Source organism: Mustela nigripes, chromosome 12, assembly GCF_022355385.1.
Source record: "Mustela nigripes isolate SB6536 chromosome 12, MUSNIG.SB6536, whole genome shotgun sequence".
Lineage (NCBI taxonomy): Eukaryota > Metazoa > Chordata > Mammalia > Carnivora > Mustelidae > Mustela > Mustela nigripes.
Genome location: NC_081568.1, coordinates 20,241,552 through 20,249,237, shown reverse-complemented (window position 1 = coordinate 20,249,237; position 7,686 = coordinate 20,241,552). Strand labels below are relative to the sequence as shown.

Genomic DNA, 7,686 nt, shown 5'->3' with positions numbered 1-7,686 from the left:
ATATATATATATATATATATATATATAGGCTTATAAACAAGAGTAATTTATTTGTAGAAGTCTGGAAGTCCAAGATCATTTTTCTATGCATGTCTGAACTAAATATTTTCCTTAGACAAGCAGTATGTTATCCATTTACACCATCTAAATTAATAACATTTATAAACAAATGATAATTTTAGCTTCTGCATGTAATAGTTATAAGGTGTTTTATCTTGTTCACAAAATATACCTGCTTTTTGATGGCCTGGAGAATTCATGGCAACAGTGAGGGATATAGAGTTGATAATTCATGAGACCATTCTGTGATATTAATGATTTCTTTAAGATTTTATTTTTGATCAGTGGGATTATGGAAGAATTTGGCAATGTAAGGAATAACTATCAGCTGTGTCCTGCCTCAGTTCTTCAGAGTACCATCTATGTTGGCTGCCAATAGATTGTCAAGTCAAGGGATATACAAACTTAGTGTTGACCAAACTTTGCAATGTCTGGTATGTACATTGCTTGGTACAAGTGTAATAATTTGTAAAATGTTGATGTTTGTTATTGATCTCACGTACATGTTTGTATAGACATTAGTGTGTGTACAATCACTTAATGAATATCTTAGATAGGGAACACATCTACACGAAAATTAACTTTTTACCCAGAAGCCTCCAAGAATTTTTATTTTAAGATTTTATTTGTCAGAGAGAGAGAGCGAGCAAGCACAAGCAGGCAGAGTGGCTGGCAGAGGCAGAGCCAGGAGCCTAATGCTCCTCCCTGTTGAGCAAGGAGCCTGATGTGGGACTCAATCCCAGGACCCTGGGATCATGACCTGAGCTGAATGCAGAGGCTTAACTGACTGAACCACCCAGGCATCCCAGAATTTCTATTTTAATATAATCCTGCTCTGACTTATCTTTTTACTTTTATATTCCTATGTAATGATTACTGCAAAATAAAAGTGATATAAAAGATGTGTGAAAGCGACATAAAACTAATGCTTATGTTTGGATTGTGCTTTTTCATAATAACATAATTGTACTATAATCATAGAAAATGAAACTCTGCCAAATTTTATTCTTAAATATTTTTATAGAAAAATTAATGCAAGTTACAAATAAGACAAGTGGCCATCAATCTATTCATTTCCATTTATGGCAGAAAATGATATCAAATTTGTTGACATTTCAATATCTCAGATTCCAAGTGATTCTGGAAGCTCAAAACCAAAACAGTGCATTATTTACATTCATAATTTGCTTGCTTTTGAGAAAAATGACATCTGTGCAATATCTCCCTTCCAAAACACATTAATTTCTACATAGGCTGAATTTAGAGCTGGGAAAGCTAATATAGAATACCAGTCCTATCTTGTCACATATAAAATAATAAGATTAAAAATATAACATTAATTTTCTAGTAGATATACTCTACAAAAAAAGCATAGACTGTTTTATACCATAAATATGTTATTTTCATAACCAATTCTTTAGAACTTTTTTTATACTTTTTAGCTAAAAATAAAGCAATTTTGGTGAGGGGGTGGTTGGTCTCCAACTCTGAGTTTTAACATAAGCAAAGACTCATGTGTACATCTCCATAATCAGAATACAGGAAAATTCTATCACACAAAAAATCCCCTCAGGTAGCCAAACTCTCCATTCACACCATGCCCCTTACAACTGATCTGTTTCCATCTTTATAGAATTGTCTTTTCCAGAAATTGTCATTTCCAGAAATGTTTTTTCCAAAATTAAAACTGGAATTTTACAGTAGCAACCCTGTGTACAGCATCATTTTACATCTGGACATTTTAAGTTCACGAGTTATTTCTACTTTTCTCCGTATGTTTTTAAGTCTTTCCTTATATTCTTAATCCTAGTATTCCTATTACTTCTCTTTCCTGAAACTCAAACATGAACTATATTCCTGTGTTTTGATTTTATACTTCCTAGAATAATCACATAGTGATAAGTGTTTCTCTTTTTTTCTGTCTTTATACAGTTGCTTCTCACATAAGCAATATATCTTTTATTCCACAAAATGATTCTTAGTTTCCTAGAATGGGAGGTGCTGCGTTTCAGAGTTTCTCAAAATGACAAGATGCAAATGGGGTGGAAAAAGAGTACTCCTGATATTATATGTTACTTAGTGAGGAAAGGTTTCTAGATTTGGATAAGTTATGAACATCATATTTTAATACTCACAATTTTACATATCAAAATGAATATAAATTCTTATTTCCAGATACTTAAAAAATAGTAAAAAGCAGTCTATTACTTTGGGCATTAAAGGATTACAAGCAAAAGATAAAGGTGGTTTCAGTACCCTAGTTCTGAGAATTTCAGATTGTTTATTTTCTGTAAATTTACTTCAATATCAAAATGCCTGTGAATGGATTAAGTTTATGTCATCTCTGAATCTATTAATTGTTGTGTCCTGATTGCACTTGTGTGGGTTGTTCTTGAGACATAAGTGGTCAGTTCAGAACTCAAAGGGTTACATGCACAATCCAGAAGAGCATATTTCTTGTTCTTGGGTTAGCTCTCTGATAGTGCTGTTTTGCTCTCCACTCCCTCATCATCTGCTACCAGTGCCATATTGATTCCTGAAAGCTTTCTATATTGAATCTGCTTTCCTTCTAATTGAAGTGATGCAGTTTGGATTCTCCTGGAGTAGATACTGAAAGGGAGTTAGAATTACAAAAGGTATATTGAAAAATAACACTTTGAAAGAAAAGGAAGCAGGTAGGACTGTGCAGGGCAAATAATCAGGCTGTGATTCCATCATGACAACACCTGAGCCAGCCCAATGGAAAGTTTCCAGAGCAAATACTGCCTGTTAAAGAAATCCCTTTGTTGCATAGAAATGGCTAGATTCTTTTACTACCGTTATGGTCCACCATTGGCTGGGCACCTCCTTTACAAGAGCATAGCTGCTGCTCTAAAAGATAGGTGTACCCTGAAAGTCCTAAGCACTGCAGACTTTAACATATTGTAGTTGGACAGAAGGTCTTTCCAGCTTGAGATAGTAGAAGTGTTGTTTCTGTTTTTCCAAGTCTGACACAGCAAGCCAAATAAAAATAATAACAATAATAATAATAATGCCTAATTTCTTTACCTCATATTAATAACTTAATAAATTTCTTCCTTTCTATGTCTACATATAATTATAACTGCTAATTCAGAATATATTATTAAACTAGATCACAGATAAAGAATTAGTATTATTAAAATGTCCACACTATCCAAAGCAATTTACAGATTCAATGTACTCTCTATCAAAATACCAACAGCATTTTTCAAAAAAGTAGAATGATACTAAATTTATATGGAACCCGTGAATGACCCCAAATAGCCAAAGCAATCTTGAGAGAGAACAACAAAGCTAAAGGTATTACAATTCCACACTCAAAATATACTACAGAGCTGTACTAATCAAAACAGTATGATACCGGCATGAAAAAAACCATAGATCAATAGAACAGAATAGAGAGTCCAGAAATAAGCCTACATTTATAAGGTAAATTAATCTATGTCCAAGGAGGCAAGAATATACAATGGGGAAAACACAGTCTCTTTAATAAGTGGTGCTGGAAAATTGAGCAGCTACATGCAAAAGAATGAAAACAGACCACATTCTAACACCATACACAGAAATAAACTAATGGATTAAAGACCTAAATATGAGACCTGGAATCATAAAAATTTTAGAAGAGAATACAGACAGAAAATTCTCTGATATCAGCCATACCAAATTTTTCTAGATATGCTTCCTGGGGCAAGGGAAATAAAAGCAAAAATGAACTATTAGGATTACATCAAAATAAAAAGCTTTTGCACTGTGAATGAAATCATCAATGAAACAAAAGAGCAACTCACTGATCAAGAGGTGATATTTGCAAATGTTATCTCTGGTAAGGGATTACTATTCAAAGTATGTAAAGAACTTTTACTCAACATTGTAAAAACAAACAATCCAATTAATAAAAATGGCAGAATGAAGTAGAGGTGACCTCAGGGATGAGCTAATGCTTTAGTGGCTTACCTTGGCTCAGTGGACAGTGTGGCTCATAGCCATGAACCAGGATCTCCACATTGTGGCACCATCAGATTCTCCAGATGATATCCCACTCTTGGAAAATGAGCTAAGGTCTTCAATGGAGTAAATTATATGCCTATTCCCAAAGATGGTCCCTTTCTTAAAGCACTACTCTTTGAAGTTAGATTGTTGGATGATGATAAGAACTTAATACAGAGTCATGATAACTGGTTCACACACAATAAAACATCTGTTTATGGTCTCCTAAGAGGTGGAGAACTCTGGAAAGTTGTTGCTTTTCTGAAGAATAACATGATATATGTTTATGTTCCACTGTTGAATAAGCTGTATCTCCTCATCCACCATTAATTCACGTTAGTGGAATTTCACAAGGCTCTTTTCTTTTAGAGGTAACATTGATATATATTTTTTTTTACTTGGGACAGAAAAAAGACACTGAGCTAAATACAAAATTGAACCAATTGCTTGATTTACTTCTACAAAATTGTCCATTTGAATTTTCTTGGATGCCAACCTACAGAACTCACTGGGTAGTGCTAGTCTTGTTTCTGTGATGCATCTATAAAAGCAGCCAGCCTGGAAAGTTAGAACCTACAAAGGAAAACCACAAGTTTCTATTTCTATCACTGAAAAGGTAAAATCCATACAATATGATAAATAGGATATAGCAGATACAAGGCAAGTCTTTGGAGCTATCATTTTCAAGTGCGATTTAGAAAGAATCATGCCAAACATTACAATCTGCTTGAGTCTCCCCACCAATGGATCTCCACTTCAGAATATTCTAGTTCATCCTTGTGTGACTTCTCTTGACCTTGGCATTCTGACTTGTAGTAGCATTGATGCAATGGATGATTCTGCACTTAGTGTACCTTACAAATTTCCATTCACTCTTCCTTTAGAGGAAGAGTGTTTTCCTTTCCTTTCCTTCATGTTACTATACTTTCCGGTTCCTGTCCCTCCAATTGTGGGTTTTTTGCCTTTTTTTTTTTTTCAAATGAAAGAGGAAGAAGTACACGTAAAAATAACAGTTAATTTAAAATATCACGAAAGTGTCAAAAATAATTTTAAAATTTGTGAAGCTCATGTATCTTTTTATAATAGAGGTTCAATTAGTAATGCAAAGTTAGTTTTGGCCAGCTTGAAGTATTTCAAGAGGAAAGCTTATATTGATCTAGATTATTGGATACAAGTTCCTCAGATCAATGGAAATTAGTCTTTCTGGAACTGTAAGTTTTGGAGCCAAGAGTCATAAGAAGCATCCATTTGACTAGATTTGGATTGGAGGTACAGCATATTTAAAACTTCATTTTAGAATCTTAGATTATACATTCATTCACTGGTTGTTACACAGATCAGCATTTAGTTCAACTTTCTGCATCAGAAAAACCAAAATTAAGTACATACTGGAAACAAATTTCTTCTGATTATTACATTTGGAATTATAAAGCTCCTGCTCCAGTAACATATGGATCATTATTAGTATAATTAACCCATGTTTAAATAGGATCTATATAATGGTAACATAGCTTAAATTAAATAATAGTCTTTTATTTTCAATCTGTATGCATATAACCTATGAGTAAAAAAAATGAATGATTTAATTATAAAAATACTTTGGTCTAATGTTTTTATTCTGACAGTTTGAAAGAACATTTTTTTTAAAAGATTTTATTTATTCACTTGAGAGAGTGCGAGTGAGCAGGAGTGGTGGGAGAGAAGGGGCAGAGGGAGAGGGAGAAGCAGACTCCCTTTTGAACAAGGAGCCTGATTCAGGACTTGATGCAGGGCTTGACGCAGGGCTTGATTCCAGGATGGGGAGATCTACTCAAGATGAAGCAGACACTTAACTAAGCCATCCAAGTGTCCCATTTTGAAAGAATATCTTAAAGATGAATGTCTCCTAAGATATTACTCTTTGATTTTACTCTAATGATCCAGAGCATAAAACAGTGTTGATTCACTTTAGGCTTATTTTAGACTGGTCCTGGGTCACCCTACCATACATGTTCTTTTCTGCCCCTGTGGGAGATGTGACTATCAATTGTAGCCTTAGGTCTCCACTGAGTCTTCCTGGACTCAGCTCAGGCTCTTTCTCATTGCAGAGCTGCAGGAAGCTACTCCTGATGGATTGAAGATGATATGCAAAATAGAAAACAAACAAACAAACAAACAAAAAACCCTCTTTGCTCTTTCAAAGCTGCATAGTAAAGCCTTAGTGTGATGTGTTGTTATAGAATACCAGATACAACATCAGAAACCACCATAAATCTCTTGAAAAAAAAATAGTGAAAATGAAGGCGTATTGGTTAATAGTAACCTGTTCTTAATCAGAACTATCTTATTGGCTAAGAAAGAATATGTGTAATTCTAAAAAATTTAAAAATAAATTTAAAAAATTAAGAAGGGCCGAAGACTTGAACATACATCTTTCTATTTTTCAAAAAAGACATGTAGATGGCCAACAGATTCATGAAAAGATGCACAACATCACTAATCATCTGCGACAACATGGATGGAACTAGAGCGTATCATGCTTAGCGAAATAAGTCAAGCAGAGAAAGACAACTATCATATGATCTCCCTGATATGAGGAAGTGGTGATGCAACATGGGGGCTTAAGTGGGTAGGAGAAGAATCAATGAAACAAGATGGGATTGGGAGGTAGACAAACCATAAGTGACTCTTAATCTCACAAAACAAACTGAGGGTTGCTGGGGGGAGGGGGTTTGGGAGAAGGGGGTGGGATTATGGACATTGGGGAGGGTATGTGCTTTGGTGAGTGCTGTGAAGTGTGTAAACCTGGTGATTCACAGACCTGTACCCCTGGGGATAAAAATATATGTTTATAAAAAATAAAAAATTAAATTAAAAAATAATAATAATAAATAAATAAATAAAACCACAATGAGCTATCACCTTATACTTATCATAATGGCTCAAATAAAAAAGATAAGAAATAACAAATAATAAGTGTTGTCAAGAATGTGGACAAAAAGGAACCCTCATGCACTGTTGGTGGAAATGCGTATTGGTGCAGCTGCTATGGAAAAGAGTATGGAGATGCCTCAATAATTGAAAGTAGAAATACCATTTAATGCAGTAATTCTACTATAGGGTATTTACCCAAAGAAAATGAAAACACTAATTTGAAAAGATATATTCACCCCATGTTTGCTGCACCATTATTACAACAGGCAAGATATGGAAATCACCTAAATGTCCATTGATGAATGAATGGATAAGGAAGATTATAAAATATATAATTTATGCACCTATAAAAAAGAATGAGATACGACATCTGCAACCACATGGGTGGTGAATAACCACACACTAAGTTAAATAAGTCAGACCAAGAAAGACAAATACCATCTGATTTCACTCATCCATTGAATTTAAAGAACAAATGAATAAACAAGCAAAGAAAAAGCAGAATCACCTATAAATACAGAGAACAAACTGATGGCTGCCAGAGAGAAGGGGGTGGGGATGCGGATGGGCAAAATGGGTGAAGGGTAGTGGGAAATACAGGTTTCCAATTATGGAATGAGTAAGTCACGAGAGTAAAGAGCACAGTACAGGGAGTTAGTCAATGATATTGGAATAGTGTTGTATGGTGACAGATGGTGACACACT

At 34.4% G+C, this 7,686-nt stretch overlaps 1 pseudogene; it reads left to right on the top strand.

Annotated features, from left to right (window-relative positions):
- LOC132027479 (AP-5 complex subunit mu-1-like) overlaps positions 1–5,538 on the top strand; it is a 102,133-nt pseudogene extending 96,595 nt beyond the window's left edge.
- The last annotated feature ends 2,148 nt before the right edge of the window (positions 5,539–7,686 follow it).